The 20,556-nt window shown below is 45.5% G+C and overlaps 1 protein-coding gene and 1 pseudogene across 31 annotated transcripts in view; one reads left to right on the top strand and one right to left on the bottom strand.

The window, feature by feature from the left end:
• LOC147023651 (neurexin-1-like) overlaps nucleotides 1–20,556 on the bottom strand; it is a 1,116,838-nt gene that overhangs the window by 867,902 nt on the left and 228,380 nt on the right. The window lies entirely within an intron of this gene.
• Nucleotides 18,364–19,615, top strand: LOC147023652 (uncharacterized; annotated as a pseudogene).

Below are 20,556 nucleotides of genomic sequence, written 5' to 3'. Positions count from 1 at the left end.
ACAGCTTGCCTAGTTTCGGAGATAATGGTACAGGCCATTTTCATTAGCGCGATATGATGATGTCAACTTTTTTTCTAGGAAGAATTTCCAAAATCGGAGATGGTTACTGCCTGCGCATGGGCTTTCTGCATACACATGGCAAGTTTCACGAAGATCCGATTAAAACTCTGGGTTGTGAAACAAAAAACGTCAAAAAATAGGAATGACGTCATTAAAATTGATATGACGTCATAGTGATGTATCGTATGTACGATAATTCATTTCTGCTAATGCCCTGTTCGATTCCCGCAAACAGAACTCAAATAACTTGCCTAGTTTCGGAGATAATTTTTTCGGCGATTTCCATTAGCGGGAATATTTTGACGTCATAACTTATTTTCTAGGAGGAATTTCCAAAATCGGAGATGACTACTGTCTGTGCAGGGTATTTTTACATATATCTGCCAAGTTTCAGGAAGTTTCAATGAAAGCTGTAGGCTGTGAAACAAACAAGTTTCACGAAGATCCGATGAAAACTCTGGGTTGTGAAACAACTTGGAGGAATTTCTAAAATTGGAGATGGTTACTGCCTGCGTGTGGGCTTTCTGCATATACATGGCAAGTTTCATGAAGATCCAATGAAAACTCTGGGTTGTGAAACAAAAAATTTCAAAAAATAGGAATGACGTCATATAAATTTTTATGATGTGACGTCATATAAAAAAATTTATATGATGTCAGAGTGATGCATCATATGTGCGGTAATTCATCTCTGCGAAGGCCCTGTTCGATTCCCACAGAGTTCAAAAAGCTTGCCTCGTTTCAGAGATAATTTTTAGCCGATTTCTATTAGCGGAGATATTTTGATGTCATAACTTTTTTTTCGAGGAGGAATTTTCGAAATCGGAGATCGTTACTGTCTGCGCAGGGTATTTTTACATGTATATGCTAAGTTTGAGGAAGTTTCGATGAAAACTGTAGGCTGTGAAACAAAAAAGTCCACAAGAACAACAACGTGAGTAAGACAGAGATCCTCCACGAGGATCTAAAAACACCATGGCTGCCGAATGACATGGCCAATGCCAACATCAATTTTTTTCCCCCCACAAAATTTAGCCCTAAATGATCCTCAAATTCTCATACTAATCGGACAAAGTGTTTGACGTATGCAATTATGACATCATAACGAAGCCACCTGTGACTTCATCAAAAAAAATCACACTTGTTTCCTTAATTTGATTTATGGTTAGTGTGGTGGCCATTGGATCCTTGAGTCTTGAGTTCAAATCCTGTTTGGTTGTTGAATTAATATGAGGTGGGGTTGACTGAGCCTGTCATCCTTCTGAGGTTGGCAGAATGAGTAACAGCTTTCTGGGATGTCCTGGTGTGTACCCCGGTTTAGAATAGGTACACCATATCCCTGTGTGTTGCAAGAAGTGACTAAAGGGTTTGCATCAGGAAGGGCATCCGGCCATAAAAAATATTGCCTCAAAAAGGGAACCATGATAGAAGATTGTCATAGGACCTGCAAGGATAACCACTGCTCTAGCAGGGAAAACGGCCTTTAAAATGTGTGTGTGTGTGTGTGTGTGTGTGTGTGTGTGTGTGTGTGTGTGTGTGTGTGTGTGTGTGTGTGTGTGTGTGTGTGTGTGTGTGTGTGTGTGTGTATTTCCCATGGGGAGTACTTCATGTGCCAAATTTTAATTTTTTCATTGGAGCGGTTTTGGAGATAAAGGTCCAAAGTTTTACTTTTTTCCAACATAGCTGCCACACCACCCGACCTATGACATCATAATTATCATAAAAAAAACATTCTGCATGAGTAGTCGCACCGACGGTGAAAATTTTGTAGATCTCTTTTGTAGAATTTTGTAGATCTAGATCTCTTTTGTATCGAATTTGGTCAAATATCAGTTTTGCTTTCCAAAGCAATGCCAAAAGGTAAAACAGGGAAATTTGGTAAGAGGTAAATATAATAACTTAACAACCATCTCGATTAAAGTCTACTGTAAAGATTCCACTTCGAATTGAGCCAGAAGATTCCCCCAGCCAATCGCACAAGAGCATGGAAATAATTGTGGCCGTTTAGAGAAAGAACTAGACTCCACTTTTCATTTTGTTATTTTATATTGGTGAAAAGGCCTTCCAGCTTTTTCATGCATTGCAGATATAAACATATGACAAATATGGCATGGATTCAAATTTCCATTCAAAATGAGGATCTCAAGGACATAACAAAGGTGTCTCAAGTAAAATAGTGAATAGAATGATGCATTTCAGTGCAGTCTTCTTATTATTTTGTGTGCAGCACAAGCCTGCTGGGTAGCATCATTGGCTGGGGACAAGGCTATACCACTGGTGCAGTGCCCTCTGCTGGATAGGGCAGGATTTTGCAATTTGTTCATGGTGCTGACGATAGCTCACCGACTCTCCACAAATGACATTGTGAGATATTTAGCATCAACAAACTCATGCCAGCAGACGGGACCGCTGTTCAAGTGTCCATCCGAGGGACAACACATACATTGATTTACCCAGTTTCTGAAACACCAGGATGAGAGCCTATAGCTGGGCCAAGATTTGAACCCAGGCTAGACAGATTGTATGTGAGAATGCGTAAGTCTAAACCATCCTGCCAGCCCTCAACACAATAATACCTATCCTTTGAATCGTTCATCATTAAATAATATTGGGGGGCAAAAAGGTCTCAAATCTGGGCTTCAAGGTTCATAGTTCAAAAACATGCAGGACATAGAAAAATACCTAGCATGTGAAAGCAATATGCTGTTTGATAATTACATATAAATAATAATTACAAATAAAATTTTGAAATTACATGGAAATTAAATTAAAACTATATTTATTGATATAAATAATTACAAACTCACAATAAGATTCTACATCGCAAAACACTTCCTCAGATTCACTTCCTAATGAATCTAAAACAAGTTGTGCTGCCATTTCTTTGCACAGTTCACCGAAACACAACATCATGTCTCTGTATTGCAGCACTGAAACAATAATTCCTGGGAGGACGTCATATGGAATAGGCAATGGCCTAAGGTTCTGTCCAGAATTTTTAGGGGTGGTGCCGGTCAGATTGAATTTAACTTTATAGCCTCAAAAAACATTCAAGCCAAAAACCATGTTCAGTTCTTGGAAAATAACACGTGTCATTATAATCATACCAAAAAAGGTTTTTGCACAATTATCATTGCACTGAACCTTTAAGGATGATACTGTCGGATCGCAACATTTGCAGGGTATACGTTCTTGAAAATGCCGCAAATGTCGAATCTGATAATGCGGGGGCATTGTTTCAATGGGAAAAAAAGGAGGATAGGTTCCCGGCAGTTCATGATTCAGAAGGTAAAATGTAAAATCTCGTGAAAATAAAACATGAATTTGTCCACAAAAAACCGCGAATACATGAAGTGCAGGGCCCCAAATGTCGAAGAAAGTCAGAAAAATGGAAAATACAACTGCAAAAAAGCAAAAACAAAACAAAAAACCCCTGCAAATACGCATGTGAAAAAGCTTCAAAAAAAAATTTTTTTTTAAAGCAACCAAAAATATGCCCACGAAAAAAGTGAAAAAAACGTGAATACATGAAGTACAGGGCTGTGAATGTAGAAGCAAGTCAGAAAAACCACAAATATGCCCGCAAAAAAAAAATGAGGAAAAAAAATACGAATACGCCCGCGAAAGAAACCGCAAATATGCACGTGAAAGAAACCGTGAAAAAACAGAAACCACGAATATGCTTGCGAAAAAGCCAACAAAAAAACAAGAATACACCCACGAAAGAGACCGCAAATATGCAAGTGAAAAGAAAAATGCGAATACGCCTGGGGGAAAAAAACAAAAACCCCCACGAATACACCCACAAAAAAGCGGAAAAAACCAGGAATACGCCCACGAATAAGCATAAACCGTGAATATGCCTTCAAAAGAAACCGCAAAACCACCTGCGAAAAAAACGCGAATACGCTACCCACGAAAAAGTGGAAAAATACACACGAATAGGTCGACAAAAAAAAAAGTGAAAAAAACTGTGACTATGCGAAGCACAGGGCCACAAATGTAGAAGCAGGTCACATTTAATAGAAAGTCAATACCCCTTTCACAATTTTCACCTTTTGTTGCCTTTTTGCCAGGAATAAAATTGCACTCCCCATGGGGAACACACACACACACACACACACACACACACACACACACACACACACACACACACACACACACACACACACACACACACACACACACACACACACACACACACACACACACACACACACACACACACACACACACACACTCAGACATTTTCCACCAATATTTACACATTGTAACCCACAACTTCCAAATGAAAAACAAATTCAACAAATTTCAGAAAATTAATTAAGAATGAACAAACCACAATATATTGGTTGGATAAGTGTCCACGACCCCCCCCCCCCTTTTAAATAGCAATTGTAAATTAGCTCACCTGTAACCAATAACCTTCGAAATCACACATCAAGTGGCTCAACTTGTGTTAAATTGTGTTGATTCTGACTATTTCAGAAAAAAAATCAGATGTTCCTGTAAGTTTACTCTGCTGGGTAGCGCATTTCACAACAAAGACTCAACTATGAGCATAAAGAAAATTTCAAAAGACTGGGATAATATTGTGGAAAGGCTCAGATCAGGTCAGGTATAGGAGCATGCACCAGAGCAGCGCGTCACTGATAACAGCGACAGGTGATCATCCTTTCTTCGGGATAGGACATTCCAGGCACCCACCTGAAGGGACCGCCTCAGGTTAACCCAAGGAGACCGCCGTCTGGTGGACGATATCTCAGCACCACTCCGACACACTCTCCCGCAATCTGACCTGGGAATGTTACCCCGTGCTTTCCCTGCTACCCTCAAAGATTAGGGGTCCTGAAGACTTTTCCCCAATCCCATCATCTGGTGAGCTTCCCTGTGAAGGGAAGCTGCACAGGAGGTACTCCCACTGAGTGCGTTTTCAGATTTTTTTTGCGCTTTTGCGTTTTGCAGAATGAAGGGTTTTACGGTGGCCGGAGTGCAAATCCTGCCACCAACCTCCTAATAAGAAGTAACCCAAATGCAGGAGGACGTCCAGAGACACAGTTGGGCACGAGACATGGATGGCCGTTGGCTCACAAGGAGCTCCTCCACCCTTTGACAGGTTTTGTTTTTAATCCTGCTGGGTGTCCATATCCAAACCTCCTCCTCACCAAAAAACCTGGTGGGGGAGACGGTTTAGTCGCCGACAACCTGACCATGGAACAGGCTAGTACAGGATTACATGATACCTGTAGCAAGTCACAGATCTAATCTGGCCTGACTTGACTAATCAGATCAGAGGATAGGTAAAAAATATTTCAAAGGCCTTGCATATTCCTTGGAGCAGAGTCAAGGCAATCATTAAGAAGTGGAAGGTGTATGGTACCATAAAGACCCTGCCTAGATCAGGCCATCCCTCCAAACTGGATGACCAAGCAAGGAGGAGGCTGATCAGAGAGGCCACCAAGAGGCCAATGGCAACTTTGAAAGAGCTGCATGCCTTTATGGCAAATAAGGGTCACTGTGGGCTTGTGACAAGAATATCCCAAGGACTCTACAAGTCTGGCCTGTACGCAAGGACGGCAATAAGGACGCCATTACTGAAAAAAGCCCACCTTGAGTCCCATTTGAGGTATGCAAAAGCAAACTCCAAAGTTTCTGAAGCCATGTTGCAAAAATTTTGTGGTCTGAAGAAAACAAAGATGGAACTTTTTGGCCAAAATGCAAAGTGTTAAGGCCCTTTCACACCTTGACGATCTAGCCAGCGTATGTCGACGTATGAAAAATTTGTCTAAAACGCTGGCACACGTCGAATACATTATGGGTAAGTTTTGTATATGTTTAGAGCACGCTGGCATAAGTCGTAGTACGCTGACATACGTCGTAGTACGCCGAGCTCGTCGACAAATTTTAACATGCTTGAATTTTTTCGACGTATGCCAGCGTATGACTCACACGTTACGCATACACTGGCCATAAGTTGTAGGCACGTTATGTGATCGTTGACACACGTCGACACACGTTACTTGTAAGTTACTCATAAGTCGAAATACGTCGAGATAATGTTTAGCGTCAGTGTTCCAGATTCCATGTTTTTTTTTTTTTTCTTCGGCATGACGGTGATGTTAACACTTCGATTTCTAGTGCGGTTATGATTTAAATCGTTGAGCGGCAGCCTATTAATTATATTATATTATTACATTATACCGCACTAGAAATCGAAGTGTCAACATCACTGTCATGCCGAAGAAAAAAAAACCCATGTAGTCTGGAACACTGATGGGTTCCTCCTGTGTGAACCCCATTTTTATATACCAATTCCACTAAACGCTGCCAATACGCCAGTATACGGTAGCTGTAAGTTAGTAACACGTTCAGTAAGTTCTGTGGTCGTCCAGAAGACGTCAAATACATCGACATACGTCAATATGCGTTGTAGATACGTTAGACATAGGTTCAAAGCACGTTACTAGTGCGGTTACGATTTGAATCGTCGAGCCGCAGCCTTTTAATAGGCTATGCCACGTGATCGTCGGTGATACTTTTCCCGCACGATGCATAAGTTAGACTATCGTTGGGCATAGGTTGTGAACGCCGACAACACGCTCAGCATTCATTGATATAAGTTATCTATATGTTATCGAAACGTTCTGTATACATTACTAATACGTTATGCATACATCCAACTTGTTATGAATACTTCCAAAACTGGAAAAAACATCAATAGTTCAGCGTACGCCAGCGTTTTGCATACATTTTGATACCTTGCCATACGGTGGCTAAAACGTCAAGGTGTGACAGGGCCTTTACGTTTGGCACAAACCCAACATAGCACATCACGCAAAGAGCCCCATCATTACTGTTTGGCATGGTGGTGGCAGCATCTTGTTATGGGGATGTTTTTCATCAGGAGGAACTGGGGCATTTGTCAGGACAGAAGGGAAAATGGATGGACCAAAATACAGAAAAATAATTGAGAAAAACCTGTTACCCTCTGCAAGGAAGCTAAAATTGGGACAGAAGTTCAACTTTCAGCATGACAACTACCCGAAGCACACAGCCAAAGCTACACTGGGGTAAGGTCACGGAAGGTATGGGAGCATGCGCCAGAGCAGTGCATCGCTGCGTCCACTTTCCGCCGGTACTCCAGGGCCTCCGTCTGGCCATCCCCCAGGCAGATGCCTGGCCCATCCCCATCTTGAGATGCTGCTCAACCTGCTGCAACTATGAGGCAGGTGTTCGGCCCGTCACTCTGAGCGGGTCGGTCATGCTCCGATACTCTGAAGGGGTCGGTCATGCTTGGTCACTTTGAACGGGTCGGTGGTGCTCCGTCACTCTGAACGGGTCGGTGGTGCTCCGTCACTCTGAACCGGTCAGTCGTGCTCTGTCACTCTGAACGGGTCGGTGGTGCTCTGTCACTCTGAATGGGTCGGTTGTGCTCCGTCACTCTGAACGGGTCGGTCGTGCTCCTTCACTCTGAACGGGTCGGTCGTGCTCCTTCACTCTGAACGGGTCGGTCGTGCTCCGTCACTCTGAACGGGTCGGTCGTGCTCCATCACTCTGAACGGGTCGGTCGTGCTCCGTCACTCAGAAGGAGTCGGTCATGCTCCGTCACTCAGAAGGAGTCGGTAGTGCTCAGTCACTCTGAACGGGTCGGTCGTGCTCCGTCACTCTGAACGGGTCGGTCATGCTCCGTCACTCTGAACGGCTCGGTCGTGCTCCATCACTCTGAACGGCTCGGTCGTGCTCCGTCACTCTGAACGGCTCGGTCATGCTCCGTCACTCTGAACGGGTCGATCGTGCTCCATCAGTCTGAACGGGTCGGTCGTGCTCCATCACTCTGAACGAGTCGGTCGTGCTCCGTCACTCTGAACGGGTCGGTCTTGCTCCGTCACTCTGAACGGGTCGGTCTTGCTCCGTCACTCTGAACGGGTCGGTCGTGCTCCGTCACTCTGAACGGGTCGGTCATGCTCCGTCACTCTGAACGGGTCCGTCATGCTCCGTCACTCTGAACGGGTCGGTGGTGCTCCGTCACTCTGAACGGGTCGGTCGTGCTCCGTCACTCTGAACGGGTCGGTCGTGCTCAGTCACTCTGAACGGGTCGGTCGTGCTCAGTCACTCTGAACGGGTCGGTCGTGCTCCGTAACTCTGAACGGGTCGGTCGTGCTCCGTCACTCTGAACGGGTCGGTCGTCCTCCGTCACTCTGATGGGGTCGGTCGTGCTCCGTCACTCTGAACGGGTCGGTCGTGCTCCATCACTCTGAACGGGTCGGTCGTGCTCCGTCACTCTGAACGGGTCGGTCGTGCTCCGTCACTCTGAACGGGTCGGTCGTGCTCCATCACTGAACGGGTCGGTCGTGCTCCATCACCCTGAACGGATCGGTCGTGCTCCGTCACCCTGAAAGGGTCGGTCGTGCTCCGTCACTCTGAACGGTTTGGTCGTGCTCCGTCACTCTGAACGAGTCGGTCGTGTTCCGTCACTCTGAAAGAGTCGGTCATGCTCCGTCACTCTGAACGAGTCAGTCGTGCTCCGTCACTCTGAACGAGTCAGTCGTGCTCCGTCACTCTGAACGAGTCAGTCGTGCTCCGTCACTCTGAACGAGTCAGTCGTGCTCCGTCACTCTGAACGAGTCAGTCGTGCTCTGTCACTCTGAACGAGTCGGTCAAGCTCCGTCACTCTGAACGGGTCGGTCATGCTCCATCACTCTGAACGGGTCGGTCGTGCTCAGTCACCCTGAACGGGTCGGTCATGCTCTGTCACCCTGAAAGGGTCGATCATGCTCCGTCACTCTGAATGGGTCGGTCGTGCTCCATCACTCTGAATGGGTCGGTCGTGCTCCGTCACTCTGAACGGGTCGGTCGTGCTCCATCACTGAACGGGTCGGTCGTGCTCCATCACCCTGAACGGATCGGTCGTGCTCCGTCACCCTGAAAGGGTCGGTCGTGCTCCGTCACTCTGAACGGTTTGGTCGTGCTCCGTCACTCTGAACGAGTCGGTCGTGTTCCGTCACTCTGAAAGAGTCGGTCATGCTCCGTCACTCTGAACGAGTCAGTCGTGCTCCGTCACTCTGAACGAGTCAGTCGTGCTCCGTCACTCTGAACGAGTCAGTCGTGCTCCGTCACTCTGAACGAGTCAGTCGTGCTCCGTCACTCTGAACGAGTCAGTCGTGCTCCGTCACTCTGAACGAGTCAGTCGTGCTCTGTCACTCTGAACGAGTCGGTCAAGCTCCGTCACTCTGAACGGGTCGGTCATGCTCCATCACTCTGAACGGGTCGGTCGTGCTCAGTCACCCTGAACGGGTCGGTCATGCTCTGTCACCCTGAAAGGGTCGATCATGCTCCGTCACTCTGAATGGGTCGGTCGTGCTCCATCACTCTGAATGGGTCGGTCGTGCTCCGTCACTCTGAACGGGTCGGTCGTGCTCCATCACTCTGAAGGAGTTGGTTGTGTTCCGTCACTCCAAACGAGTTGTTCATACCCCATCATTCCGCTCGAGTTGTGCATTCCCCATCATTCCGAGCAAGATGTTCGTGTCCCGTCATTCCGAGCGAGTTGTTCATGCCCCGTCATTCCGAGCGAGTTGTTCGTGCCCCGTCATTCTGAGCGAGTTATTCATGCTCTGTCATCCTGAGCGAGTTCGTCATGCTCTGCCATCCTGAGTGAGTTGTTCGTGCTCCGTCATCCTGAGTGAGTTGTTCATGCTCCATCATCCTGAGCAAGTTTGTGCTCCGTCATGCTGAGCGAGTTGTTCATGCTCCGTCACTCTGAACGAGTCGGTCGTGTTCCGTCACTCTGAACGAGTCGGTCAAGCTCCGTCACTCTGAACGGGTCGGTCGTGCTCCATCACTCTGAAGGAGTTGGTTGTGTTCCGTCACTCCAAACGAGTTGTTCATACCCCATCATTCCGCTCGAGTTGTGCATTCCTCATCATTCCGAGCAAGATGTTCGTGTCCCGTCATTCCGAGCGAGTTGTTCATGCCCCGTCATTCCGAGCGAGTTGTTCGTGCCCCGTCATTCTGAGCGAGTTATTCATGCTCTGTCATCCTGAGCGAGTTCGTCATGCTCTGCCATCCTGAGTGAGTTGTTCGTGCTCCGTCATCCTGAGTGAGTTGTTCATGCTCCATCATCCTGAGCAAGTTTGTGCTCCGTCATGCTGAGCGAGTTGTTCATGCTCCGTCACTCTGAACGAGTCGGTCGTGTTCCGTCACTCTGAACGAGTCGGTCAAGCTCCGTCACTCTGAACGGGTCGGTCATGCTCCATCACTCTGAACGGGTCGCTCGTGCTCAGTCACCCTGAACGGGTCGGTCATGCTCCGTCACCCTGAAAGGGTCGATCATGCTCCGTCACTCTGAATGGGTCGGTCGTGCTCCGTCACTCTGAATGGGTCGGTCGTGCTCCATCACTCTGAAGGAGTTGGTTGTGTTCCGTCACTCCAAACGAGTTGTTCATACCCCATCATTCCGCTCGAGTTGTGCATTCCCCATCATTCCGAGCAAGATGTTCGTGTCCCGTCATTCCGAGCGAGTTGTTCATGCCCCGTCATTCCGAGCGAGTTGTTCGTGCCCCGTCATTCTGAGCGAGTTATTCATGCTCTGTCATCCTGAGCGAGTTCGTCATGCTCTGTCATCCTGAGTGAGTTGTTCGTGCTCCATCATCCTGAGTGAGTTGTTCATGCTCCATCATCCTGAGCAAGTTTGTGCTCCGTCATGCTGAGCGAGTTGTTCATGCTCCGTCACTCTGAACGAGTCGGTCGTGTTCCGTCACTCTGAATGAGTCAGTCATGCTCCGTCACTCTGAACGAGTCGGTCGTGCTCCATCACTCTGAACGGGTTGGTCATGCTCCGTCACTCTGAACGGGTCGATCGTGCTCCGACACTCTGAAGGGGTCGGTCTTGCTCGGTCACTCTGAACGGGTCGGTGGTGCTCCGTCACTCTGAACGGGTCAGTCGTGCTCCGTCACTCTGAACGGATCGGTCGTGCTCCATCACTCTGAACGGGTCGGTCGTGCTCCATCACCCTGAACGGATCGGTCGTGCTCCGTCACCCTGAAAGGGTCGGTCGTGCTCCGTCACTCTGAACGGTTCGGTCGTGCTCCGTCACTCTGAACGAGTCGGTCGTGTTCCGTCACTCTGAAAGAGTCGGTCATGCTCCATCACTCTGAATGAGTCAGTCGTGCTCCGTCACTCTGAACGAGTCAGTCGTGCTCCGTCACTCTGAACGAGTCGGTCAAGCTCCGTCACTCTGAACGGGTCGGTCATGCTCTGTCACTGAACGGGTCGGTCGTGCTCAGTCACCCTGAACGGGTCGGTCATGCTCTGTCACCCTGAAAGGGTCGGTCATGCTCCGTCACTCTGAATGCGTCGGTCGTGCTCCGTCACTCTGAATGGGTCGGTCGTGCTCCGTCACTCTGAACGGGTCGGTCGTGCTCCATCACTCTGAAGGAGTTGGTTGTGTTCCGTCACTCCAAACGAGTTGTTCATACCCCATCATTCCGCTCGAGTTGTGCATTCCCCATCATTCCGAGCGAGATGTTCATGTCCCGTCATTCTGAGCGAGTTGTTCATGCCCCGTCATTCCGAGCGAGTTGTTCGTGCCCCGTCATTCTGAGCGAGTTATTCATGCTCTGTCATCCTGAGCGAGTTCGTCATGCTCTGTCATCCTGAGTGAGTTGTTCGTGCTCCGTCATCCTGAGTGAGTTGTTCATGCTCCATCATCCTGAGCAAGTTTGTGCTCCGTCATGCTGAGCGAGTTGTTCGTGCTCCGTCACTCTGAACGAGTCGGTCATGTTCCGTCACTCTGAATGAGTCAGTCATGCTCCGTCACTCTGAACGAGTCGGTCGTGCTCCGTCACTCTGAACGGGTCGGTCGTGCTCCGTCACTCAGAATGGGTCAGTCGTACTCCGTCACTCTGAACGAGTTGGTCGTTTTCCGTCATTCCAAACTAGTTGTTCATACCCCATCATTCCGAGCGAGTTGTTCGTGCCCCATCATTCCGAGCGAGTTGTTCGTGTCGCGTCATTCTGAGCGAGTTGATTGTGCCCCGTCATCCCGAGCGAGTTGTTCGTGCCCGTGATTCTGATTGAGTTGTTCGTGCCCCATCATTCTGAGTGAGTTGGTCGTGCACCGTCATTCTGAGTGAGTTGTTCGTGCACTGTCATCCTGAGCGAGTTGGTCATGCTCCATCATCCTGAGCGAGTTGTTCATGCTCCGTCATCCTGAGCGGGTTTGTGCTCCATCATCCTGAGCGAGTTTATGCTCCGTCATCCTGAGTGAGTTCATGCACTGTTATCCTGAGCGAGATGACTATTTCATCATTCTGAATGAGTTGATCCTGCTCCTTCAATCTCAGTGAGTTGTTCATGCTCCATCAATCTCAGCAATTTGTTCCTGCTGCATCAATCTCGGCGAGTTATTCCTGCTCCGTCATTCTGAGCGAGTTGTTCGTGCTCCATCATCCTGAGTGAGTTGTTCATGCTACGTCATCCTGAGTGAGTTGTTCGTGCTCCGTCATCCTGAGTGAGTCGTTTGTGTTATGACATTCTGAGTGAGTTGTTCCTGCTCCATTATTCTGAAGGAGTTGTTGCTGCTAATCAATCTGAGCAAGTTTTTCCTGCTCCAGCATTCTGAGTGAGTCGTTCGTGATGAACACGATTCTGACTGCATGAGAAGTCCCATTGTGTGAAGGGAGATGGAGAATGTCATGAAATGTTATAAGGAGGTCTGTGAACATAAAATGAAGGCAGCCACTCAAGTCTCTATTGTGAACTACTTAAAGAAAAAAAAATCACAAGTGAATGAGCCTCCAATTCATCTTCTGAGCTTTCAACCTCAACTGGCCATCCTGGAACACCTGAGTAAGCAATATGTACTCTATACAACTCCAATCATGACAACACATTAAAAAGTCATTCATTTTAATGTTTTTATCTCTTGTACGTTTCATTCATGAATTGTTTACTGCTTTTTTGCCCCTCCTCGCTCCCCCACCCTGTCTCACACCTCCCCACCCTGCCTTGCCACCCCCCACACTGCCTCGATTCCCTCCTTCATCGCTTCCCCTCCCTCCTCTCTCTCTCACCCTACCCTCACTCCCTCTCTCCCTCCTCTCTCTCTCACCCTACCCTCACTCCCTCTCTCCCTCCTCTCCTTTCCCCTCCTTCTTACTACCCCTTAATGATTCCATCATCAAAGTGGTGGGTTGTATTTGCTAGTGGGAAATAAGTGATTCTTTTATGATGTCATACGTGGCTTCATTATGACATAATAAATGCAAACAATGAATGCTTTATCCGATCAGTATGGAAATTTTTGAGGGTCTTCGAGGGCTAAATTGTATGGGGGGGAAAAAATTGATGACTCATTGGTCACGTGGTTTGGCAGCCACACATTTTTTGGCATAAAAACCTTCAAAAATCTTCTCTGAATTGGCTGAACAGATCAAAGCAAAACTTTACAGGTATCATTAGTTTGCGATCCAAGGCCCATAAATCCAACTTTGATGTGACACCCCTGCTGTAAAAATTTTGGCACTTGAATCATGTTTTTGGGGGTGTAGGACACCAGAAAAGTGACTTTGGCAAGTTGGATTGGATTGCGCAACTTCTCCAGGGACGATTTTTTTTACTTCAGCCGGCAAATCCCATTATCAAAACAATTTCCCCTTTCCGCCACGCAGCGGGGGATAAAAAACTAGGGGTTGGGGAAATGCAAATCCCTGTATCTCTTGAACCCTGCATCTCACAGTAACAAAGTACCACTCATTCTTTTTGGTAGAATGTCAGCTTAAAATTATGTATAACAAAATTTGATTGGATGACCTCTGGGGTCAGGGGAGGTCAAAAGGTAACAGAAAGTAGATCATGCTGAAAATCTAGGCCTTACATTAAAAAAAAATTGTAATTTTGCTATCTCGTAGTGTTATGATAAAGCAATCCTTGATATTACTGTGTTCTTTACACCCCCCTGATGTTTTGGGGAAAGGAAGGTTAGGACTGAGAAACATTTTGCCTCTTTATTTTGAGTGTATTTGGGGGGTCATTTTTTCAGAAATCCACAAAATTATGTATTTTCGTAATTAATTATATTCACGTAAAATTAATGTTAGTATCATTCATGCTTCCCCCTATATCTACCAGAACCTAATGATGATTTCTCCTTTTTTCACACAGGTACGACCCTCATATTAAAGAATGGAGCCTGCAATAACAGTGAAAGGTAAGGGAAAAAAGGACTTTTCTGATCGAAAATGACGATTCAAAATGTTTGGTCTGCCAAACAGTATGTGATGACAAGGGGTCTCTGTACAAGCTAACCAAAAGAGGTCTGCAAACATTTAAGACTGCTGTCGAAATCAGGAAATATGAGGTGCATCAAAGAATGTGGGGTGACCTTCAGGGTGCAGATGATTTCCTGTCAAAAAATCCTCTGTGCCATGTAAAGTGCCGCAGTGGGTATACACATAAAAGGTCCCTGGATGATGTAATTTCTGCTAAATGGGTAAAGGATGAGCAAGGTTGTGGGGAAACTTCAGAGGGAGCCAGTAAAGGAGACAGAACAAGTTCCATGGATTTCAAAACGACTTTAAAAACTGTCTTTTCTGTGTGAAAAGGAACGTGATTCAAAAGGGGACAGAACATTGATACGAGTTAGTAAAATAGAGAGACAGAAATCAATTCATAAAAATTACCCCCGTGTGGGGGTGACGGTCATCTCTATAATGTTTTTTACTATCATAATCGATGAACCGTTGCCAGATATCTCCTAAAATGACAGACGAGATAGGTTTTGAAAATGGCGACTTTCACAACTTTCGTGACCTCGTGACCTTGACCCTGACCTCGAATCCAGGAAAAAATATGTCGTTGGGTATCACTCATCGACCTCTACCCACATACCAAATTTCATCAAGATCGGAAGTAAAAAGGTTTCTTTGTACCAGGAGGTGTTTTTGACCATCTTCCAGGTTACGTGGCGGCCAAACGGGATGGAAATTCAAAAATCTGTCCAGTTAGATACAAGATAATATTTTTTACTATCATAATCAATAAACAGTTGCCGAATATCTTGTAGAATGGCAGACTAGATAGGTTTTGAAAATGGCGATTTTTATAACTTACGTGACCACGTGACCTTGACCCTGACCTCGAACCCGGACAAAAGTTATATCGTTGTGCAACACTCATCATCCTCCACCCACATACTAAGTTTCATCAAGATCGGAAAGAAAAATTGTTGACGGACGGACGGACGTACGGACGGAGGGACATTTGGTCCGGCTTTATTAGGTAATCTCGGTAGAGATGACCTAAAAAGGCATAGGAATTTAATAACAAGGATATTCTATTCAAAATTGATGGTTTTGGTGACCAGTGCCGAGACTTAATTGCAAATGATTTCCACTATCATGTGAGGTGTATGAACAAGTTTATGAGTGAAAGTAGCAAAACTAAAAATAAAAGTTGAGACCCAAGTTTGCATGACCAGGTGTTTCAAACACTTCTGTCTGAGGTTACATCAGGACTTATGATTGACAGGCATGTCTATTACATGCGCCAGCTTTCAAAACGGTATGATGAAATGTCGAAGCAGCATGGCAATACTGCACAGCGGCCTTATAGAACTGAGAGGTTGACAAAACGATTTTTGGATCATTTTGGTGCCGACATTCAGCTCATTACTTTGAACAATGGAACTCTAATTTGTTCCTCTTCTTTGACCACCAAGGAACTTTGTGATGAGGTTGTGGGGCTCAAGGCTGAAGTTGACGAATGCCAACTTTTGCCAGATGATGATTATGATGGTGACAATTTTATTACAAATGTATCAGGTAGTTCATATCCTCTGGCAAAGCACTTGCAGATGGAAATAAAACAGGCTGCAAAAAGGGTGCCTCAAGTTCAGGGAACTGCAATTGAGATTTCTTTCAAAGAGGCATCTAATCAAGTTCCTTTAGATTTGTCTAATCATTTGGCATGGTTGATAACAAACTGTAATGAAACTACAGATGAAGGGGGAAAGGTTTAGATTCCTGAAGACGAAAATGAGAAAGTTCTGAACTTAGCGCAGGATGTTATGGGATACCTAAGTAACCAGCCACTCCAAAAACACATTGGGGTTGGTCTTCATATTCTTAAACAAGCGCGGAGCAAAAACCTAATAACAATGATGAACAGATTTGGAAATGGCATTAGTTATGCCACCACTCAGCGATACCTCACAACAGTGGCAAATGATATTTCTGAGAGAGAAGAGAGGGAAGGAATATTCATCCCAACTAATGTTATTCCTGGGCATTTTACACAGTATGCACTAGACAACTTAAATTTCCATTCTGACACAGAGGATGGTGGCAGCCTTGATGCCAATACCAATATCATTTACCAGTACCAAGAAAGACCTGACGTTGAGCAGGCTGGAATGGTTCTAGTCAAAAAAACAAGGCAATTAACTATCAATGCGCCAGAAAAGTTTGTACCTGTGGACACTCATCTTGCGCTGAAGGACAGAAAGCAAGCCAGATCATTACATGGTATTGAAATCTGTCAGGGTGATGACAAAGAAAGTGGCACGCTGGCTTATGAAAACATTGTTTGGTTTCTTTTACAGATGTTTCCAACCCAAATGATGACCATTGTAGAAGATAGCATGTCTATTTCTTCTCCAACTTGGAACAGTTTCTTCGAACTTAGTGCTGGGCAAGAAGTGCCAAAAACAACAATTGGTTATCGCCCACTGTATCCCAAAACTCCCACAAGTCCTGATGTTGTCAAAACCTCATTGGATTACTTCGTGTCAGTGAGCCTTAAGCTTGGGCAGCCAAAAACGGTCATCACTTGTGACCAAGCAATCTATGATATAATAAAGGGCTTGGTAGTAAAAGAACCGGAGAAATACAAGGATGTCATAGTACGCTTGGGAGGTTTCCACATTGCACAAAACTTCCTGGGCTCCATCGGATTTTTCATGAAGGAGAGTGGCATCGAAGACCAACTGGTTTCAAGTGACACCTGCAGGAGAGGCATAGCTAACAAAGTAATAGGTGGAAAGGACTATTACAAGATGGTAAGGTACCATTCATGGGTCTGTGAAGCAATGTTCATGCTCAAGTGGGAGTCCTTTGAGAGATGGCTGGCCAAAGAAAATGATGTTGAAGCCCTTTCTGTAGTGTCGTCAGTGCTGGAAAATCTGAGAAATGCGTTTGATATGAAAGACAAGCAGAAAGTTTCGGAATTTGTGGATGAGGTCGTGAGACATCTGGCAACACTATAAAACCTTTGGAGGGACTTTGAGCGCACACTGAGCATGACAGCTAGATTTTGGAACATGTACATCAAAATGGTACTCATAATCAAGCGATACGTCCATGCTGAGAGGGTTGGCTTGTGGAAGCAGCATTTGCAAGAGGCCCAAAACATGTTGCCATACACTATATCTTCAGGTCACAGTAAATACATGTCTTGTCTGCCAATTTATTTGAATGAGATGAACAACCTCCCTCAGTCAGCGCCAGAAGTGCACCAGGCATTTGAGACAGGGAACTTTAGTGTCCATGTAACAGAGGGAGGTTTCAATGGAGTTTGGACTGATTTAGCATTGGAACAAACATTCAATAAAGAGGGCAAGACAAGTCTGTTCAAAGGAATAACCCAGGATGAGGCTACCCATGAGAAGTATATCAAAACATTGCCATTTTGACTTCTGTATCAGAGTATGTCAAAGAAATGGTCCACATGGACTGTCCACAGTCAGACCATCATGACAAAATGACCAAAGACGACATAGACAAAGTGATGAAAATCAAGTTGACGGAAACAGAAAAAAATGAGAAACCCATTTTCAGATACTGTTGGGACTGACAAGCTGATCAATATTTCTACAGGAGAAACACTTACCTGACTGGAACTGTTAGAAGCAAAGCAACGTGGGGTAGAGTCAATAAAACTTGCCAGTTCGACCAATGCTGACAAAATCAGTGTGCCCAAGATAACAACATTTGCAACACAGCAGAGAAAAGGAAAGAAGAAGCAAGACAAGGTCAAACAAGTACTATCTGAGGAAAGTGGAGTTACCAGGGCCCTTTGTTTCACACAGGATCTAAGTGATGAAGTAAGGATTGATGCGTTCAGTTATGAATGGCTGGAATACCCGCCATTTCTGTTTGAACCAGACAGGGATGAATATACCATGTGGAAAGGAACCAAATCAGACTTTATAGTGCCACTACAGGATAAGGTTTCTGATTCATTGGGTGCCTTTGAAGGAATTGCCCATCGGTTGTGCATTACAGTTAGTTCATCTTATTGATGCGATGGCATTCATCCAACGTTTTCAGACTCTAGGTGCGAGTACATTCGGGCAACTTCAAGAGAGGTACAAGAGTAAAATCATGAGTATGAAACCTGTAAACTGTCAGGAGGTACACTTCATTGTTGATAGGTATGAATTTGGCCTGCTGAGTCGAAAGGGGGACGAACGCCACAGACGGGAAATGGATGTGAGCTCACCCGAGTATGGTCCTGCGGACACTCTGGCCATTCCTGCATGGAAAGGATTCCTGTCAAGTCCATGTAACAAGGCAAATCTACTGTCATATCTCTCATCATGTTGGTCAATTGCCTCTTTGCCTGATGGCTTCAGTCTGGCACTAGGAATTTCGCCAGATGCGATACGTGTCACAAAGAATGGAGCAACTGCCATTCGTGAGCTGCACTGTCCTTCCCATGAGGAGGCAGACACTAGAATTTTTGCACATATAGCGAACTGTCCAGATGAAAGTGTTGTGATCATTCAGGCGACTGACACGGACATTATACTGCTATCATTGTACTATTTTCCCAGGCTAATGAATATCAAACAACTCTGGGTGGAAAAAATGATCTCTTCCTCCCTCTTCATGACTTGGTGAAGTCACTGGGTGAAGCTGTGGATAAGGACCGTTTGCAGTTAATTGACACCTTGCTTACTTGTTACGTCTTGTCAGGCTGCGATTCGGTCAGCTATCCATTCATATGGGGCAAAAAGAGGGCAGCAACAGTTGCACTACAACATGTAGGCAAAATGCCAGTATTTTCGAGTTTTGTCCTCACTGATTCAGGCCAGAATGATGAGTTGACCAGTGAAGCTCACAGCTTTTTGGTGATCTTTATGGCAGAGCAGACTATACGTCCTTAGATAAACTCTGTGCTCATTTATTTGCTTCGAGCAAAAGGGATCTGCGATCTCTGCCTCCAACTGAAGACGCGTTTCACCGTCATGTTCTGAGGTCTCTTTGCCAGATCAGCCTGTACAAACAGGCCACACTTGCCAACCCAGTCCTTCTTCCACCTGATAAATCTGGTTGGTATGTGGAAGATGACAGGTTGCTTCCAATCATGAAGAAAAAGTCATCAAAACCTGCCATTGCGAAATTGTCTTTCTGCAAATGCAAGAAAACGCCGAGCTGTCTGAGGAACTGCCCATGTGAAAAAGCGGGTGTGCCATGCATCATAGCATGCGCCTGCAATGGGGACCAAGATAAGTGTGGACGGTTAATGGGTGAAGACAGTGATGGTGATGAATAAACTTTTCATCCTCAGTTTACCATGTGTCGTACTCCATAACGTAGTACTTTTTCGTGGCTGAGAGTGAATCAGACTTTGCAAGTACATGTATGACGTACAGAATTTCCAGATACTATAGCCCAGACTTTATAAAATCCATTCAATGGTTAGTATAAGAGTTAGTGTCTATTCCCTACAGTCAGAAGTCCATGACTATCTCACAAATTTGCAGGGAATCATGGATGCGAAAAGCAATCACACTTCTGCCACAACTGTATCACAGTTACAACACAGTAATTGCTGGACACTTACATGCCCCCCCCCCGAAGTTGGGGCTCATGCTGTATGGAATAGACAATGACTGTAGCATTGTTACCTTCGCATTCTGCAAAAGGTTATGTTTTGGTCGGCGTGCATTTATTTATTTATTTGTAATCTTGTGATTCGTATACCTCAAAAAGTATGAAACCGAATTGCATGAAATTTTGTGGGATGATTGGTTATTAGCCAGGAAGCATTCGATTAGATTTTGGGATCGTTCGGGTCAAAGGTCAAGGTCACGAAAAGGTCAAAATCGTCTTTTTACGATAACACGGTCAATTTTTATTCAATTTGCATGCAACTAATGCCAAAATGTTCAGAATTCAACGCCTCATCTTGTGATATGCAATATGACACAATGACGCCCATACTCTTGTTACCGGTAAGGGGTCAAAGGTCAGGGGGGGTCACGACCTTGAAAAATATGCGGTTTTTGTCATAACGCGGTCAATTCTTGTCCGCTTTACATGAACCCAGCACCAAAATGTTCAGAATTTAATGCCCAATCTTGTGACACAATGATGTCATAACACATGTCACCGGTTGGGGTAAAATGTCGGGGGGGGGGGGTCACGCCCTTGAAAAATATGCGGTTTTCGGCATAACTCAGTCAATTCTTATTCAATTTGCATGAAACCAGC

Source organism: Eptatretus burgeri, chromosome 7 (genome assembly GCF_056783735.1).
Source record: "Eptatretus burgeri isolate ZD-2024b chromosome 7, Ebu_testis_v1, whole genome shotgun sequence".
In the NCBI taxonomy this organism is placed as follows: Eukaryota; Metazoa; Chordata; class Myxini; order Myxiniformes; family Myxinidae; genus Eptatretus; species Eptatretus burgeri.
The sequence above is the reverse complement of the archived record's forward strand: the minus strand, read 5'-3'. Positions and strand labels throughout refer to the sequence as shown.